A 20,850-nucleotide genomic window follows, 5' to 3' on the forward strand; every position below is an offset into this window, starting at 1 on the left:
ACTGATGATGACCACAGTTTCAGTGCCAAGCCAAGATACAGCTGGCTACTTATTTTAACCACAGGGTCATCTAAATACTGCTCTGAGCTACTCAACAAACAGCAGAGGTTCTTCAGATCTGCTCTCACCCATGCAGGTGCAGAAGGCAGCTAACTATTACCATCTGCCTCTGGAACTACTTTTGCAGGGGCAGCCAGAAAACAGACACCTGTTTGGAACAGGATCTCAAAATAAATCACAGCTAAATTACAGTGCAAGAAGGATATGAGGGAACCAAAAACTGAAAGAGGAAATGGACAACTCATTCCTTACCCGCAGAGAAAAAAAAAAACAAAAACAAAAACAAAAAAACAAGTAGGGTGAGAGGGACAAAGCTGTTGGGGTTGTAAATTACATGCACAGTGAGGAAATGGGAAGCCCATTTGTAAATTTAGTTCAAGGGAAGGCAGATGCTGCTGCTGCACTTTCTGTCAGATCCTTTGCCAGTTTGTGCTATCTGTCAGGGAAGCACTGTTTGTTCAACTCCAGCTGAGCCATGGGTAAGTCTGCACTGGGCTTAGCATGGAGAGCCGTGTCTGGGTTTGTTCCTCCAGAAAAAAGATTTTGGGTTCAAATAACCATGGAAGGGTTTGGATTGGAAGGCACCTTAAAGATCATCTAATTCCAACACCCCTGCCAGGGAGACGAGACACCTTCCACTAGACCAGGTTATTCAGAGGCCCTTGAGCACCTCTGGGGAGGGGGTACTCACCACTTCTCTGAGCAACCTCTTCCAGTGCCTCACCACCCTCACAGTAAAGAATTCCTTCCTAGTATCTGTCTAAACCTACCCTTTTTGAGTTGAAAGCCTTATCCCTTTATCTTAGCACTATATACCTATATGTGTAAACTATGTGTGTAAAAAGTCCCCGTTTATAGGCCTTATGTAGGTACTGGAAGGCTGCTTCAAAATGTCCCCAGCACCTTCTCTTCTCTGCTGAGTGGCTTCTGACACCTTTTTCACTGTCACAGGAATACAACTTAGAACTGCCAAGTGTTCTCATAACCCCACTGCTGACTTCAAGCAGCACAACAACAAAAATGTGATTATGCAATTAGAAACCAGATTTGCTTGCAGCTTATTTCTGGCTGCTATGTGAAGGTGAACTAAAATGATTTATAATTAGGATCCTGGGCATCTTGATTGTAAGATTTATCAAGATTTAAATATTGGTAATATAGTCCTTGTTTATCAGCTTTTAACTGCTCAGATTTCAAACATCACATAAACATTTATTTACTTTTAAATACGTTTTCACAACAGCAAGTTTGTGAAAGTGGATCATGGGCTTCAGGCAAAGTATTGTCCTAATACTGCCTTAGAAACAATTATTTCCTGCCTTTGTGTTATAAATCATGCTACATCTTTTCAGTCATCACTGCTTCTTTGATTTTCTAAAATTAAAGTGAAGCAGTTGCTTCTCAAAGACATTGTGTCATTATGTTCCGTAAAGTGTATAGAGCAGATGTTTTTCTCTATCTGTGTGACCTTATCCTTGCATTTGACTCCTGCTTGTTGACATGGATTTTAATTGCAGATCCTTCTCCCATCAAACAGCGATAAATCTTCAAAGGAATGTAACTATAGCTATAAATTACAATGCATGGGTGTGTGTTTAATACCTCAGGTTACCCACCAGCTCAGGGTAGTAGTGATTCAGGAGAGAAAGTCTCTAACAGAGCAGCAAGGTTATTTTGATCAAGTTTCCTTGCGTGAGCTGTTCCTTTGGTTTGGAAGACACAACATTATGCAGTAATTTAGGCTTGATTTCATAAATAACAGCCTTGGCTTCCAGTCTGATTCAGTCTTCCTTTGCTTCACATTTTCCGGGCATTTCCTGCCAAGCTACATTTTTTCTTCCTTAGCAGATTGCTCTCTGCTATCTCCTGGTTTCTCTTACACCAAGTCCCTTTAGGCACCATATCACATCTTTTGAGCTGTACTTTCCTGTGAACTGTGGAGGAGCTGAATGGAAACTGCAGTTCGAGGAACTGGTAATTTGGCAGGACCTTGCTCATGCCATAAATCAAACTGACAATAAATCACTAACTATTATTTGGTATGGCTAGAACTGAAACGAATATTGTATTTGGAAGAGTTCTCTTTTCCTTCTATCCTGAGAAGCCACATGTTTCTATTTTTCTGTCTGAAAATGAGGACCAGCAATATTATTCCTGGGTATAGGAAATTAAAACAAATTTTCATCTGCGATATAAATATTATTTGCTTAAACTAATGTTTTCATAATGCTTTTTTGTTGTCTCACTACCTGCTAGCTACCTAGAGGGGTGTTTCAGTTAGTTCATTCTAGTATATTAATCCTTCAAAAAAGAGAAAAATTGGAAGAGGAGAAGTGATTGTCTTTCTCATTAACAGTATAACACTGGCATTTAGCTTTTTGGGTTTTTTGTAAGACTTAGTACAAAGCTGCCTGTGGTGTGATGATAATATATTAAAATTGTGTTTATGGATGTATTACTTCTATGTACCTCTAATAATGAGATGGTGTAAAGCCTACATGCAAAATTTGTTAACTCATAAAATAAATTAAAAAATAAAACTGGGCCAAGCTTCTACATCTTGAAGGTGAGGCAGGAATGACTTAATGCTTCCTGGATTAAAAAGCCCTGTTGTGTAAGCAAATGGACTACATCCATCTATAAGAGCAAGTAGAAAAAAAAAGTCCAAGGTTCCTATTCAGAGCCTGTTTTCAAGCCTGCTGGCTTCCTGATGCTGTGGGTTAGATCTTGGAGTCTGAGCCAGCTAAGGTTGAAACTTGACCCTGGGAAACGAAAAAAATAAATGCTGTTGAGCTGCAAATCCAAGTTTGATGTGCTGCTGAGATGCCTCTGTTATCAGCCTTGGACCTCAGGGAAGCTGCGTATCCAGAGAATGTTTTCTGGGTCGGCAGCAGCCTGGGCATCCAGGTCAGGAAATGAAGTAATTTCACATATTAAAGCTCTCTGAGAGCCCTGGTAGCCTGCAGTGGCCCATCCTAAGGGATTGCCCAGGATGACCACATTTCATCAGTCAAATAGCACAGTAGATCAGCAGTGACCTCTGGCTTGGCACTGGCTGATAACACCAAACAGAAAGAGGGTTGTACAGCAAGACTTGGTTCCAAGGTTGGGAAATATTCAAAACCACATTTGGATTGTCAGGGGCATGGTGTACAAATGTGTTGTGTTTGTGGCTGGTTGTGTGAATGCTATTTTTGGTAACAGGTATCATCATTCATGGCATTGTGGAACATTAAGTGTGCAGATGCTGCCAAGTGATAAAGTGGCAGTGTTATCAGTTTGTGTTAGCTCAGCACTTAGGAAGTCAAGATCTTAACAGCACTGGTGCAATGTGTTCAAGCGCTCATTTGTCCCACAAACTCTGCCAAGACATTCCCCCTCACATCCCTGTGAGAAATGATGATTTGACGTGTTTGGGATACGGAGAAGTGAATTGAACATTGAATATGAATTGAACATTGCTCCTTGTGCTCAGAAGACAATTTAAATCTACGCACAAAAGCTGTATTAAAAAGTGACAGGAGAATTATTAGTATTTGCAAGGAAAGACTTACAGGCTGTTTGAAATTAGGTTTTTGGCACCAGTTTACTTTCAAATGTAGTTTTTAGTTCTATTTCAGAAACATACTTGGTAAAGTCAATTCTGTATTTCCAAGCAAGCCTGGTAGAGTCACTGGAGAATTTCTTTAGATTTCTCTTCACTCTGTGAAAAATAAATGAGTCCTGGTTGCAAAGATTGAATATACCTCAAACTCCCTGCTGTAGAATATTAATAAATAACTATTTCCACAAAAAAAAGCTCTCAGGTAAATTGAGCATTTGTAAAACCTTCATGACTTGTTCTTTTATTACTGGCTTTGTATAATCCAAAATCTGGCCTCATTAGTTCCTGTTGCAAAGAAATGGCAAAATACTTGATAGCATTGAGTCTGAGCCATCATTTCATTGAGGTCTTTCACTGGGCTAAGTCCATGTGTGATGCTCCCCAGTCTAGAGCAAAGCCCCAGTGCTTTACTGGTGTGACATGGACTTTTCCCAGTTAACCAGTGTGCCTGTGGCAGCTGTCTGTGCCAGTAGTGCCAGACCATGTGCAGAATTAGCTGTGGTGTCACCCTTGTGTGAGAGGGGGGAAGGTTTAATTGAAGGTTCTTCTAAGCACTCCATGAGTCAAATTTTATGTGTTCTCCAGTTTTTCAGAGAAAGGCATTTTCTGTCTCCACTGGTCATATTTATTTTTGCTTTTCTAAGCCCCAAGGTCTGTAAAGTTGACCCAGCTTCTTTATGCAAATGCAATAAAAATGTTGAAAAAATATCCCCTGAAACACAAATCACTAGGTTGTATTAGAATGGATTCTTGTGCTCAAACACAATTCTCACTTAAATGTAGAAACTGGAACAAACATTTACTCTGTAATAAGTTTTCTTTTTTAAAAAAAGGGAGTCAAAGGAGTTCTTTGAAGAATATCTGAATATAGACTTAACCACGGGCCCAGCATGGTTTTAGGAGAAGAAACATCCACTGGTTTTGGAAGGCAAAATACATTTATAGCTGTCTAAAATATGTAATGAAATATTTTGGTGTCCTTGGAAAATATGTAGCGTACACTTGGGGATTTTTGCAGTGAGAGAATAAAATATTCACTTTTAGCTAACTTGAGAAAAGTCAAGCCCTTAATCCTTGCTTCCTGCTGGCAGTTGTTTGTCATGCTGTGTTATGAATGAATGCAAAATGGTGTGTCAGATTTTGTAAATGAGGGGTGAGAAAAATTGAAATTATATTTTTAGAAAAAGGGAAAACTGAGACATAGACACCATTTGAAACAAACCTGCTTTCAAAAATACTGGCTGTAGAAAAAATGAAGGGAGTACAGATTCTGTATGTCAGGCCTACAAAACTGAAAATCTGAGAGTAAGGTAGACCAGCCTAGAAAAAGTACTTCTTGCCTCCAGAGATTGTTAAAAATTATTCTCATTAACATGCATATGTCATTTAATCTGGATTGTTTGGATAAGATTGCGATCTGGGATATTTACTTGCTCATACTCCTTGGAGAAAAAAAAAGGCTTATTTAGTTTTGCAGTATGAAAATGATTGGCACAGTTAAAAGTTGTTGGACACTAAGACCTTAAAGCCGGAAAAAAAAAGGATATAAATAAAATTCCTAAAAATATACTCAAATAATCAACATATTACAATAAATATATGGGATAAATACATTTTTCTGTACATCAGGCTGTGTTTTATAATTAATGACTTTTGTTTAATAAATAGATTTTACTGCTCTTTAGTGAGTGGAGGCCTTCATCCCTGTTGCCACAACTTTCAGCATTTTAGAGTCAGTGTGTTTCACCTTCCAGTATCTTGTTTTCATTGATAGATTGGGAGACGAAAACAAATTGTCTTTGCCCTTTTTGTCCGGATTTCATATGGTGTAGCTATAACACTGGTCTAAATTAAATAAACAGAGACAACTGTTGGAAAGGAAAACTGTTGTTGAAAAACTTTTTATCACCTTAATATGCTTTGGTTTCAGGTTCTAAGCTTGGCTCTTCATCGATTTGATGCCTTCTGAAATTTTGACTGAAGATTTGGATATTTTCAATATAATTTTTTTCTAAGTCTATGCAATCTGTCATAGACAGATCATGTGTAATATCAAAGCTAATTTGCATTAAATCTGTGTTAAAGGAAAAGAGAAGTTTTGTTTTGCTTGGGTTTTTAAATTGAAAATGTATTTGAATTTATTTTGCCTAGGTATTGACAGTATGGTGAGCTCAAAAACCATGGTGAATATTGGAGAGAGCTGTGGAATGCTCCAGACTGATTCAAGTCCATCTCCATCCAACTCCCCCTGCTGAGCTCATCACATCTCACAGGAGCTCCCAAGCAAGCATTGGACAACTTGATCAGCAGCTGCTGCCTCTTGGCACCTTCCATGCTGTCCCCTACAAGAGCAACATGCAAAGTGAAAGCTTTTGTTCTCAATTCTTCATGCGTTTACATAAATCTGCACAGATACATCTGTATTCTTCTTCATGCCTTAAGCTGGGAAAGGAACTGATTTACATGGCTACGTATTGGTTTAGACTCTTAGCTCTGGGCTGTCTTTTTGAGTCACTGACAGGTGATATAAACCCATGAACACCTCTAAATAGCTACATAGTGCCTCTGGACCTGTGTACAATCTGATTTACTCTGGTTATTAAACTGACATTAGTCACTACTTTTTTCCTCATATTCCTGCTATGCAGAAGTCCATGCAGTACACAAACCACATTCCTAAGATTAAATGTAACTTTTGAATTTGTGTGCGCTCTCATACCTTGTTTTCACTTCTTGACCCTAAGAAGACCTTGTATAGTATTTCCCAGAGAGCTGAAATAATCCTTAAAAGGGCTGGGTAGTGGGAATTTTGCAAGACAAAGTGGAGAATTGCCCAGCCAGCCACTGCAGGGAGGGATGAATTGCTGCTGTGTGAGCCTTTGCTTCCAGTTATCTGGTTTGTGTTTGTTTATGATGCATGAATTATACAACACGGGCAGGCTCTTTCAATTACTTAATAAAATACAAATATGTAAATACAGGTACCATCCCCAACACACTGCTTTCAATTCTTATCTGCTGCAGCACACACTCCTTCCAGCTCTGCTGGTACTAAGTGTTGATTCGATAAAGAAAACAGGAAATAATTCTTCATTTCAATAATTCATGGAAAATGAACAGAAACTATGATATCTGTGACACATGAGAGCACACATCTCAAACTGGGGTATTAGTATTCAGCACTGGGACTGTAGCCCTGGAACATATGCTTAAAACATTTCTAAGCCCTTTCAGAACACCATTTCAATAGAAATTCAGTAATCTGTTGAAATAAGTCGACACAGAAAATTATGATATAATTGGAGCACTTTAATTACCAGTTATGTCCTTTGGTTGATCCCCTGAAACAATGTTATTAGTATTTAATGTAAAATTTCTGCGGTAAAAGAGGTGAATTTATGGGGTGAAAGGACAATCTTCCATTTCATGAAATATAACTGGCAGATGGAAACATGAAATAAAGTGCCTCCTGCCAGCTTTTACTATACCTGCTCATAAACTTTCCTACCTTGAGACACTAGAAAGAGTTTCTTTGGGACAATTAGCATCTACTGAAGGGTCTGCTCTTCCTCCACCTTCACAACAGTGCAGCTTTTTTATAATTTTTATATTATCCAGCACTTAGTTAAATGGGTGGTTGAGTGGAGTTGTGTGGCTCTTGTTATTAACGCAAGAGCATGCCAAAGCATGACAGAGGCTGCTGTAGACTTTAGGTCTCTTAAAGGAGAATATTTTACACAAGATTTAAGTGTACAAAAGGTTTACTGCTGCCTGAGTGGAGCCTGTATACCCCAGCTTGTTTTACTGACTCCTTCCCCAGAATTTTAAATCTATATTGTTTTGGTTTAACCACAGCCAGCAACTAAACCCCTCACTTGCTCAGCTTCCCACCCACCCCCAGGGGGATATGGAGAAGAAGCAGAAGGAGGTTAAAATCACAGAGATAAGAACAGCTTAATAATTGTAATAAAGGTGGTAGTAGTAATAATAGTAATAACAATTTCCTTACTTAGGATAAGCACTATTTAGCAACAACTTAAATGATCAGCATGATATTAACATTATTCTCATACCGAATCAAAAAAACCCCCAGCACTATACCAGCTACTAGGAAGAAAACTAACTCTGTCTCAGCTGAAGCCAGGACATTTGCCCCATCACCAAGCAGTCATCTGGCTCCTAGTTGTGGAGCTTTGAAAGTGGGGACACAAGTTCCTGCATAAAAGTGTGCCTGTGCTGCTAAAAGACATTCTCCAAACACAGCAGATTTCAGAACCATGTCATTTACAGCGGTTTCCTTATAATATCATGCTTTTAATATCATGCTTTTATCTTAGATTTTACACTACTGCCTTTTCTCTCAGCACACCAGTCCATGAATTTATCTTATTGGCAGGCAATCTAGTTTTGTGAGTAAGTGCAGCTGCAGATGGATAGATACAGGTTTTTTCCTCCAAACAGGAAACCTTTTTCTCTTCCTCCACTCCATAATACACCTCTCCAAGGACAGCAGCTTGCATTCAATCCCAGATCCTAAAAGCTTTCTCTGCAGAAAAATATTTTACAGATTGAAAGTCTGTTGTTTCAAATTCTGGAAGCCACTGCTGTACCCATGTGAATCCTACTTTGAGTTCAGTTGTCTGTGAACTTTAGCAAATGGCCGAGTCCTACAGAACCAGACTGATACCATTGCCATGATGGCCAGAGGCTCCTGTGCTGTTCCTCCTCATCAGCAGAGGTTTGTAAGAAAGGATCCCAATATGATTTCAATGGATTTGACATTATTTCACAGGGGCTGTTAGAATATTTAAATGTGGAATGGTTTCAGAAATAAATACAAACTTGCAGAAAACATAGTGGGATTTTTTTCATGCACTTTAGCAAAATTCCTTTAGTTTCTTCTGAGTGGCGCTGTTAAAATGTTCATCAGGGATTCAGCCTGAGTGTGCACTCTTTGAAAAAACAGTCCTCTGTAGGTATTTTGGCTGCATATCACCTGATATTACACAGAAGTTGTACATTATATAAAAGTTTGTGGAGGTTGGTTGGCTTTCATTACTGTAATATTGGAATGGCTATTGCAAGCTGAATATTTGTTATCATCTCATTAAAACTTAACATTCCAGAGCGTCCTTATATTTTCAGGGGCAAAGGATGTATCATCTAATAAAAATTTTAATTTGCTGTGCTTTTGTATTAAGATATGAAATAAAGGTACAACACCATTAGATGTATTTATTGAGTCTATAAAAATTCTACGAAAAACAACAAAGTTGTTAAAATCCATTTATGTTTTTTTTAAAGCATGGTGTGAGGAGGGAATGTTTCAGCACAAGTGTTGCACTTTAGTTAATAATTGACATTTTTAACATGGCTTTTCTACGGCAACTGAGAGCATTCGGTTATCTACATATATTGACCTTGATGTCAAAGATTACCTCCTCCCCATGTGAAATTACATTAAGTCCTGCTTTTATTCTGTATAGTGAATGTTTGGGAAGCTGGACTGTAACCAGAAAATCAAAGGGACAGCAAACCACAGAGCAGAAGAAGGTGGCCACAGATAAGGGCAATGGCAAGAACTTGTAAGTTTAAGTTGGCCCTTGCCATCTCAGTGAGTGAGATCAGAGAGCTGACACAAAGATATGTCTTGAGATGAGTCAATTATGTACAGGAACTCCTTAGGACAATAAGGAAGTTGACATGAGAAATCAGAGGCTACAAATTATTACATTTATTATTAAAATAAAATGCATGAGGAAACCAGGCAAATGTTTTTGTTATAGTCAAGCATGCTCCTTGCAGTAGTTTTACCTCCATTCCTCATTCCTTCCAGAATATAATAATTCAGTGGGTTAGGTTGTTCTTTTGTTTGCTTTATTTGTTTATTTTAATCCTGCATGCTACTGTTTTATGTTGATAACACAGATATCATCACGGAGCCCCTATTGAGTAGGATGGGAAAACAACATCCACTCTTGGACTGCCTTTTGGGATGACAATGAAGTGTTGCTAACCTCCCAGACTCACTGTAGGGCTTCTAAAATGAATTTGTACATACAGATACATGCACCACACACACACACATACAGATATATTTTGTGACACTTTTATCCTCCATCTAAAGTGTAGTCTTTTTGCTCAGGTTAATTTGATACCTTCTCTACATCTAAGTCCTGCTTGTCTCAGTTTAAAACTTCTATAAATTGTTTATAATCTCATGAGAAAAAGAGAAGAAAATGTGAATCTGAAAAACACTCAGCAAATCTGAATTCTGTTTTTTAAGAAATGGATGTACAAGCATGTAAAGCATCTGTGCCATGTGCATCCCTTCCATATCCATGAATATCCTCCAAACTGGAGCTGTGCAGGAGCATCTCAGCAACTGCTCCCTTGCCCTCCTCCCCACCCAAGCAGGCATTTCCCTCTTTAAAACATTTTCCTCCCTTCTGTCCTCCGACTCTTATTCCTCCTTAATCTTTTGAGCTCCCTTAAGCAGAGTGACAATTTGTTGTTAAAGAGCTGCTCCTGTCAGGATGGTCACTGGAGGCCTTCAGGTATTTGTCATAAGAAAGGAAGAACAGCAGCCCTGGGGCAAGATGTGACCTGTCTTCTCTTGTGTCTGCTTGATTCCTGCTGGGAAAAGCAGTGGGATGAAGTGGCTTTACACAAAAAATTCCTAGGATTCTACTAAGAGCTCAGGCTTTTGTGACTCTCTCTTTCTGGTGTATACCTTTTGACCAAAATCAGAATTAAAGGATATACTCATGTGCCATCCTGAGAGCCAGGTTTTATGCTGTCAGGCACAGTTCATACCTTTCTATTTCTCTGTGGAACAGTGATATAACCCACATGCTGTCACCCTGGGATGGGCTGTACCTGTTTAGAGAGGAGTTTGTGTGCCTGACAGGAGACTGTTTCTCCCAGTCTAAGATTATCAGCATCTTTAATACAAGCAAAGCAAATATAATTGAAATTTGAGAGAAAAAAAAATTAAATAGAAAAAAAGTAAAATACTTGTAGAACACGAGCCAGTTCATTTCAATTAGCAAGGCAAAAGAAAACTCCAGTAATGGTGTACTATGCCTTTTGCAACAGAAATGATGCTTTTTATGATGATCTTGAGGGAAGTCAAGTTCTTAAGCAGATTAATGCCACTCAATAATATCCAAGAACTACTGTTTGAATGGGTATATTGTGAAAAGTAGCACTCCTAAATAAGCTGGTGCCCTGCATACATTTACACAGATGAGCTGTATCTATCTTACCATTGCTGTTTAATTTGGGGAAGATTTCCACAGCTAACTGCCAGATGACTGATGCTTCACATTTGTTCTTGAAAAAGCCACAGATTAAGAGCTAAAACTGTAACCATACAAATAGAGGATATATGAAGTAATGAATTTGGATTATTTTTCTTTTTGCCAAAGAACTAGTAACCTAAAAAGGTAAGTTTATATTTGTTCTTCTGAAACAGCACAATGAATGACTTTTTGTTCCAGATTCATATACATGGACTTAACATTCAAAATATGTAGATTGGTTTTTCTGCTTTGTATGTCTGCACTGCTATATACAGGGGGCTTTGTGACTCTGATGTGCTCAGGTACTAATTTGGTGCTGAACGAATTCTCATTCTGAACAGAGAATACAATACAAAGTAAAATAGATTTCTGAAGGCATTTTGTGCACAGAATATGATTAAGAAGCAATCAAGCACAGGAAACCCACTCAGTCTCCTACCTTGTTACTGGGTAGCTGGGTCATGCTGTAGGGGATGGATTTAAAGCAATTCATTATTTTACAGAAAGATAAGCTTGAAGCTGTGTGGGCACATGGATAGTTCCCCCTCCAAGAGCTGCCTGGAGTTTATTAAAGCCACACAGTATAAAAGGACGGAAAGAACTGAATTATTTTTCTTTCAGTGGAGGAGAGCTTTGCATTTTCATAAGTCTGCAGTTAATCAGTTTCCTTCAATTTTCTCATGGCATCTTTTGGAAACTCACATATTTTGAGGTTTCATTTACTTTTCCAGATATGCAATTTACATTCTAGCAATATGCAGTGGACAACAATTCTTGAGTCTAGACAGTGACAGTAGAGGATTAGATAGCCCAGCCAGATGCTTCTCAGTTTTTGGAATTTTTTTTCAATTAACTTTGAATAGATTGGACCAGAACTTCCAAGTTCTAGTGTTGTAAAACTTCTTGTATACCTTGCATTCTTCATTAAAAAATTAAGAGGCCTGGAGTAATTCTGAAAGTGCTGTGTTAGGATTATGGGTGTCAATAACTTGCACTGTGCTTCAGAAGGGAAGCTCATGATAAGCATCAAGGAAACTTGTTGCCTGGGGTAAATTTCCAGACCATAAACAGAAGTTGACCATCACCTTCCATTCCAGCAGTGCCTCTTCTTTACAAAGGCAAGTTGAAATAGGCCATTACCTGTATTAGATAGTCCCTTCCCAGAAAGGGAGTTATTCCTCTCTGTAACAAAGTGCCATGCATCAGATAGCAAAGATTGTTTTTTCCCTAGATTGCCAGTGTTCTGCTGCCCTCTCAAACCCTCTGTTTTGTATGGGCTGGCACTAGGAATGGTATTGACTAGGTGATTTCAGGTAGATAACCAAACACTGACTTGGCATTTTACTTAGATAATTCAATCAGCTATGAATAAGATTCCCTTATTATTGCAAAGCTCTTATGTCCTTGTCTGCTACTCAGACTTTGCAGTGGAATATGAATTTTGTTCATAGATGGAAGAACAGGTATGGGTAGCAGATGCAGAACTCAGACGAGTATGAGGATATGACACATATTAAAGCAGGTCACTGCTTTTAATGGGAGTGTCAAGGTCCTTGTAAGGACAGGCATTCCAGTTCATCCTCTGTCCGGTCTTCATCACCGCTGTCTAATTCATCAATACTGTAGGAAATCAGGGTGCTACAGAAAAATCCAGGGGGAGCTTTCCTCTGAGGTGAAATAATGGAAATGGCAAAAAAATGGGGCAAGTAATTTTAATTTACTAATAAGCACTGAATATTGTCATGAGGAAAAATATCAGGAGGTCTCTGCCTCCTTTTTCTGAGTTTGCGGACAAAACCACATTATTCTGAAAAGCTCTTTCTTTAGAAAAATAATAAAAATATTGCTGATGGTTTCATATCTCAAAATAGTTACAATGGAGATGTTTCCACACAGAACAAAAATGTTATTTGGAGGTGTTTGTTTTCATTGCCTTTCAGGGATTTGTTCTGTGCAATGTGTGAAAAATAGACTTCTGTGTTTACAGTCATAGAAATGACACCAGGCTCGGTGTGCTGCCTTTTCTCACAGGCATTGTTTTATCTCTTAGCCCAGAGGGTCTGGAATGCAGGCTCCAAGAGGTGTGTGGGGGGCTGCAGAGATGAGCAGCTTTGGCTGTACAGCCCCTGTGGTGCTGCAGAGCACTGGCACTGCAGATCCTTGTTTTATGTAAAAGAGGATGGACGTGCTGGAGGAGAGGCCACGATGTGCTGACCAGGGTGGCAGGAGGTCACACTCACTGGGTAGGATAACAAGAGGCTTTTGGGGGCTGAACTGATTTCTAAATGTGAGCCAAAGGGTTCACACGTGTTCTCCCTTTCTCAAGTGCTGACACACATTGCTCTAATGGCTGTTGCTAGGGCTTTAGCTTTCTCAAAGAGAATTAGAAGAAACAGCTTAGGCAAAATGTGACTAACAGCCAGAGCTGGGGAGAGCAAAATGTCCCCATGAAAGGAATATGGTCCAGCATTTACACTCATGATAAATTTAGGAATTGCTGGTAAAAATTACCCTGTTGGCAAAGAAATTGGTCGATGGTAAGCACCAGTGAGCTCTGTTTTTATCCCCTTACCCATACCTCACCTCTTACAAGGCCAAGAGACTGATTGACTTAGCTTGGGGTTGTTTTGGTGGTTGTTCTCTGTTGTAGTTTTATTCAAGTCTTAGCAGATGAGACAGTCTTCAAATCCTTCTCTGCTTGGACTCTGCGTTTTCCTTCTGTGCTGTCAATGGACACTGAGCCCTAGAGATGTCCTGTGGAAAGCACCCATGGAGGCCTGGGGTGAGGGCAGAGCAGAGGCACAGCTCACAATTGTGCTGGTGAGTCTTCTCCTCACTAGCATTAGCCTCCTTTAGGGAACTTACCCTTTTCCAGACAGCACAAAGTTTTTTGATTGTGCATCTTGCCTTCCTAAAAGAAGAAACTTAAATGTATGAATTTGCAATTAAAAGCAAAGCCTGCTCACCATTCCTTTGGAGGGCTTTATTGGAACTATGTCTATTGCTGTCTATTCTGGACCAGAACAGTCACACTGAAATCCAAGTGGAGCTTGTCTGAAAGATGAGAATCCACCTCCTTTTCCCACCAGAATAATTGCCATCAAAACTGACTCAGGAATCTATTCTTCTATTATTTCCCTAAATACTTTAAATGTTAATTACTTAATAATTGAAGAGACTTTTTATTCTCTCTTCTATAATATAGTTATTATTTAGAAATCCAGGAATTAATTGTCATAAGAATATACTTTCTCCTCTGCAAAGGAAAGTAGATGTTCCATTTGTCACCCTGTAAGATTTCCTTGCTTTCCCGTGCTGCAGCTGTCACAATACTCACGCCTGTTTTCTCAGAATGACATGCACTTGGAACCCAGCACAACTGTGGTTGTCATTTCTCTACCCACCCAGACACCTGGGTTATACAAGTTTCCCTTCAAGCATTTAATCCCCAAGATAAAATGCAACCACTGTGCAAAATGCCTCATTTTCTGTAGCTAGCGCTCTTGCCTCAGCTGTGTAAGAAGAGTTTCACCTTTTCTCAGTGTTATAAATGTGGCAGATAGGCAAAGGCAGTAGCTGGAAACATGAACAGAGGGTAAAGCCCCATGCTGTTGTCATTACCCTGACCTTTCACAGCGTAGCTGCAGAAACTCCCAACTGAAATAAATGCAAAGACAATTCCACACCAAGAGTAAAAGTGTCCTTTTTAACAGCAGTGAATTCAGTTTTCATGGTCTCTTTTGTTTCCCAGGTACAGAATACAGTAATTTCACGAATACAAGCCGCACCAATTTGACCAAAATTTTGGTGGAAACCCGCAAGTGCGGCCAATATTCCGGGGCGGCTAATACATTAACAAAATTCTAAAAGCTGCCAACACGGAAGTGAGAGCCCGCGGCAGCCCCAAGCCAAGCTGGAGTCCGGCCGGCCCCGGCAGAGGTGGGAAAGCCTGGCAGAGGCGGGGCCAGCAGGGTGGGGGGCGGGCGGCTGAGCCTGAGCCAGCAGGGCGGGGGAGCCTGGGAGAACTGGGGCTAGCAGTGCAGGGGAGCATGGCAGAAGCAGGAAGGCCGGCGGGTGGGGCTGCCTGGCAGCAGGGGAAGCCCAGCAGAATCGGGGCCAGCAGCGTGGGGGAGCCCGGCGGTGCGGGGGCCTGCAGTGCCGGCCAGGGCGAGGAAACGCGGCGGCGGTGCAGACAGGAGGGGGCGGCCAGCGAGCCCGGCGGCGGCAGCCCGCCGGCCGGGCTAGCGAATGTGGCGCGGGGAGGGCGGCGAGCCCGGCGGCGGCAGCCCGCCGGCCGGGCTAGCGAACGCAGCAGCGGGGCGGTGCTGACGGGAGAGGGGGGCCAGCGAGCCCGGCGGCGGCAGCAGTACCACCCGGCCAGCCCCGCCGAGCCGTGGCGCTGAGCTGGGCCACCCGGCCCCGTCGGCAACCATGAGCGGGCCGAGCCTTCCTGGCCCCGCCCCGAGCCAGTAAAGCCCGCTATGCCGCGATCCTGTTACTAATTGGCCAATTTGTGAAAGCTGCACACGGATTCTCGCGACGAACGAAAGTGCGGCTAATATTCGGGGTGCGGCTTATCTATTGACAAAGACAGCAACATTGTCGAGGCACCGGGGGTGTGGCTTATAATCCGTGCAGCTTGTATTTGTGAAACTACTGTACATTCTTGATTAACTGCACATCTCTGACCTCAGTGAAGGCAGCAGTTTACCCTGCAGGTGAGCTCTGCCCATGCTGAGCAGCAGCACAACAGCTAGGAAATACCTCCTGGATGATGCCAACTTTATTTTTTTGCTGTTCTAAAGCACTTCTGTACCCCTTCTCCCAGTAAAATCCACATTATTAAGATGCTCTCCTGGGCCATGGTGCTGTTCAGCATAGGAAGGGGAAGGGGGAAATCTTGGGGAAGGCTTGGAGTTCTATCTCCCAGGCTGTCTGGGTAGGGAGACCTAATGAAAACCATCAATATGAGACAAGAACAAGCACACATTGTAGCCTGGGGTCCTCCTGGACCCTTTCCATTCTGATTGCATCCCAGAAATTCTGTGAGGTGCACTCCTTGCACAGATAGCTGGGATTGCCTCACCTACAAGTTTCCTTGATTTGGCACTTCAAAATAATCTTTCAAGCATGAGTTTTTCATTCATCTCTTCTTTTTTTTCCCCCTGAGCAGTTTTGTCTGTAAAAATATTGACTTAGCAAATCAAGAAGTAACACCTAGATTTCTCCATAAAAATAAATCTTTAATATTGAACTAGGAATTGAGGACTCAAAACTCTGTTAATGCTGCATTTTATTGCCTTTATTGATGCTTTTAAAGGGGAGTTTGAGGAGCTAGCTCCCTCTGGGAGATGAATTTTAATTCATGGTTATTTAGTCTTTCCCTTTTTTTAATACAGACTGTTGTTGGTTTTAGGGTTTTTGTTCTCTGTAAGAATAAATGCTTGTACTCTGTTGCAGCCATACCTGCCTAACAGCTACTTGCTCATAAATCTGCAGCCCAACACCAACTCATTATTTCAGAGACTGAGAAGAACAAAGTTGGTTCAATGAATTTTGTCAATACATCCTATTTCAGAGCCTGACTAAAACCCGTTCCTAAAACAGGCTGAAAAGCAGCACAGCCTTGATCACTGATTTGCATTAGAAAATTTTGGTCAAATGCTTGCACTGAGTCTGCTGTTCCCATTTGCACAGTTATTTAGGACACTAGAAATCTCTAAAACTATAAAGGAGGGGGGAGGAGACTGTGGTTACATCATGAGCTGTCTTCACTAGAGTCTGCTCTTTGGATTGTCCAAATAGTTCTGACTGTATCAATGTTGGCTGGAGTTGGGGATGTGTTGTGTTTTTGTTAGTGATGATGTCTGCTGTGCAAGGCCTTTTGTCTTTAGACTTAAAAACATTAAAAAATGGAATTTCATCTTTTTGAATGGATTTGAATACAGAAAGGAGTATCCCTGCACCAGGCACCTATTTACTGCCCTTTCTCTTGCCTACAGTAACACTAAAATAGTATTTGGGGAGAAAAAAAATCCATTATGATCTCACTTCAGTGCTAACGAGCTTCTTATTTGCTATCTGTTTATGACACATGTATTAGGAATGTGGCTTAACCTATCAAAGCTCAGAAATGTTTTATGGTGTAGAAGCTCATGTTTCTAATCAAAGCAACTGCTATCTTGATTTTGAAGTAGCAAACTCCTATAATGAATTGCTGATGAATGATTTGTGTGTAAAAATCATTAATTGAATTTTTTAAATCAATATGTTTGTAGAATTTGCTACTGGAAAAAAACGAGAGAGAAATGAGATCTATATCAATAGTTAAATGAGTAACTAAAAAATTCCAGTTAGGAAAAAATTCATGTAATTAAATGGAAACTCATAAAATTCAGCTTAGGAGTTTATTTTTCTAATAGAATTATATCCTAAAATAATAGGACGTTCAACCTCTTAAAGAACAAAATTTTAGACTGGCCTCTAAAACATGAGGATTTCAGCTGAAGTGTTAATGATGCATAAAACAGTTTGTACTATTAAAATTATGACATCTAGTCCTACATACGTGTACCATCAAGACTTTTAGCACTGTTACATTAATTACGTAGTTGCTGTTCAGCACCAGGGAGTAGAGGGTGGTCCATTTCAGAAGTTTATTAAAAAAACTAAAAACTTGATTAAATAATTTCTTTTGCAGCTGTGCAAGTGTGAAGATGGAGAATGTGCAGTTAGAGCAAGGAGAAATAGGACTGAAGCCAGTGCAGAAGAATTCAGCTGACTTATAACAAGCATCACAGCTGTCATTCTCTATAATTCATAGAGCAGTTTGCAGTTCTGTTACGTTGAATCAGTCCTAACTGGAGAACAGACTGTAGTTACGCCAGCTTACTACTCTTAATTTGTAGGATAGCAAAACAAAATGATTCATATGTGTTAACAAGGCTAAATGCCCCTCAGATGCTTAGAGGAAGAGATGGAATGGCTGGGTTTGAGCTGTCAGGGCTGGCAGAATGAGAGTCAGGATTGCTATTCCACACGAGGTTTCACAATCCCTGCTCTATTTAGCAAGGTTAGTTTTCAGTGGAATATTGTCACAGCCTTCACCCAAAAGTTTACTGCCAGTGTCAGTGTATCTTTGCACGAACACAGGCAATATTGCTGATGACTGACCTGCAGGTAGCCTCTAGCAGGAAAACTGGATGATCCAGAAGAGTACTGATAAAGAGTTATGATACCATTATCTGTCACAAGCACCACTCACATGGAGCTTTACAATTTATGCAAAGCCAAAGTCAAGTGGTAGCCCTGAAGGAGACCTTGAAAAGTTCCACAGAATAATATATTGTGCATTTTATATGGGAATTGTCTTCATAATTTGGAGTTTGATGTGCTGGTGAGCTGTCAGAAGGACTCTGCACAAAGTTAGTTTTATTGCAAATATTCTTACCAAGGGAACAAAAAAAGCAATCACCACTGCATGTTTGATTTATAATTAACAGGAATAAAAATGTAATCGCAAATGTAGCTGCCACATCTAGGCATGGTATAAATATTTTATGCAGTGCTTCAAAGTTGCATATAATGTGCACTGTAAAATTAGAGTATCACAGTAAATTAAGTTATTAAACCTTTAAACAAGAAATTCTGGACTCTCACAATTATGGAAACACAGGTGTGTTGAACAATTATCCTGTAAATTACAGCACGTAACAAAAAATTCTTATCTCCCTGCAGAATGTACAGGAATATAAATGTCTTGTAAAATTGGTAAAAATGAAAACCTGAAGGTCGAAAGGACTTTGGATGAACTTTATGAATTCTTGTTTCAAATATATTCATAAATTATATTTACTGTTTTAAGGCATTAGTAATTCTTTAAGAGGGGATGTTGCACAGGTTATTTGCAGGTCAGGTTGAAGGTTTAGGAACTTCAAATATCCTGTTTGAAGATAGCTCTTCTGCACCTCAAATATGGAAACAGAGACCTGTTCCAAAAATGCCATTATACCTGTTTGTATTTCTTTCAGTGGCATATCTGAGCAGCACCAGATACTGTTGGAGGACACTTCTACTTGGAAAGCTTCCGGGAAGACAAGTCACTCCTTTGATACTGGCAAGAAGCCCAAAACACCACATGGCAGCTACTGCAGCAAGTCACAGCGTTTTACTGTGTTCAGGGGATGTGCTGGGTGTTGGGCAGGCTGATTTCCAGAGACACGAGTGATGTGTGTCACTTCAGCCAGCTCTGACGAAAGTGCCCTTCCTGCTGGGAGATCTGTGCACCTGGCAGATGGCATTTGTGATTAGTATTGATTAGTGGAGGATGGGAGAGGTACCTACCTGAGACTGAAGCAGAACAGAGCAGTCAGACATTTGCACAAACACCCACAAGCACCACAGAGAGGATATTTCCCACAGAGAGGATATTTCCATGGCTTTGCCATCCCAAAAGTGATGATGTCTTGTCTGATTGGCAGCTAGAGACTCTGCCCAAAAAGCTTTTGAGTGTCCATTTCTCCTCCCTTCCTTCTTCCTTCCCAGGGCCAAATAGATGCTGCAAAACAGCATCATAACTTTTCATGGAAAAGATACTGCTGCCAATAATGACATGGAAGTTGGCATTTTTATAAACCATGAAGGCCACTCAATTATATTGGATATATTGTATATATAATGTATTATAGTATGTAGAGTGTGTATATATAATATATTAATGAATATAGTGTAGCTAGTGGGATTTTCTGATTAAGATCCTGTTAATGATATTATAGACAGGAAGAAAAATATTTGACATCAAGACAGGCAGGTCAAAAAAAGGTAGTCAAATGGGGGAAGATGTAGCAGAGGAGAAAATAAATTCTTATATTAGTATATTTTTTCTTAGCTTACAAATAAATTATAATTATGAACTTTCTTCCCCTATGCCATCCCAGGGTTAAATAATAAATGATTTTGTTTCACTGTGGGTACAGTTGATTTCTAATCTGAAAAACCTCCTCCTCTGCAACAGAATCTCATGCAAATATAGATCAATTCTTGCAGCAATTCTCCTGCCCTTCATAATTATTTCATGGCTGCTGTGGCCAAGCTAGAAATGTCAGGATGGGAAAGGGGGATTGTAAGTCAGAGTCTGCCTTGCAGGGTTCCTAAATCCTGATAAAGCTTTATAGGATATTTGTATTGCTAAACTGCACTGAGGCTTGTATCTTTTGCCTGTTTTGTGCAACAAACTCCAGGAGCATTGCCTTGTCCTTTATACATAGAAACATTGTGATGCGATGTGACCCTCACAGCAGGAGAACTGGGATGCATGAATGCCAAATGAATGCAGGACAGTGCTGTGCTCCAAAAGGGCCATGGTTAGGGGGTCATGCCCAGCCACACAGAGCAGGGAGACAGGATGGAGGCAGAACTGCAGGTTGCTGCTCTGAAGGCCAGGAGAGATGATTGCAGGACAAGAGAAAATGGTATCATTTATAAAACAAAGAAATCAAGTCAAATTTGGGATGAATTATTTATCCAGATTAATGTCATTTTTAGGCTTTTGATGTGGGTCTTAGTATTCTTTCTTAGTATTCTTTCTGAATACCAAAGTATTATCCCTAAACAGCAAGCACTGTAAAGAAATCAGTATTAATGTGGTTTAGCTAATCAGTCTTGTATTTGCAAGTAGAGGGGTAGCAAAGAGGAAGGTGATGGCTTATTTTGTGTGCCATATCTGTCCCCAAAAGTATGCATGTCATATTGGCTGACAACACAGAGCTATAGCTATTTATCTCCTTTGAACACCAAATTACATATTTATTAGTCCAAAGATGTAAAAACATCAAGCAATCATGATAATAAATCTCCTGAGCTAAAGAAAACTTTTGAGTTCAT

This window comes from Catharus ustulatus, chromosome 1 (assembly GCF_009819885.2).
Source record: "Catharus ustulatus isolate bCatUst1 chromosome 1, bCatUst1.pri.v2, whole genome shotgun sequence".
Classification (NCBI taxonomy): Eukaryota; Metazoa; Chordata; class Aves; order Passeriformes; family Turdidae; genus Catharus; species Catharus ustulatus.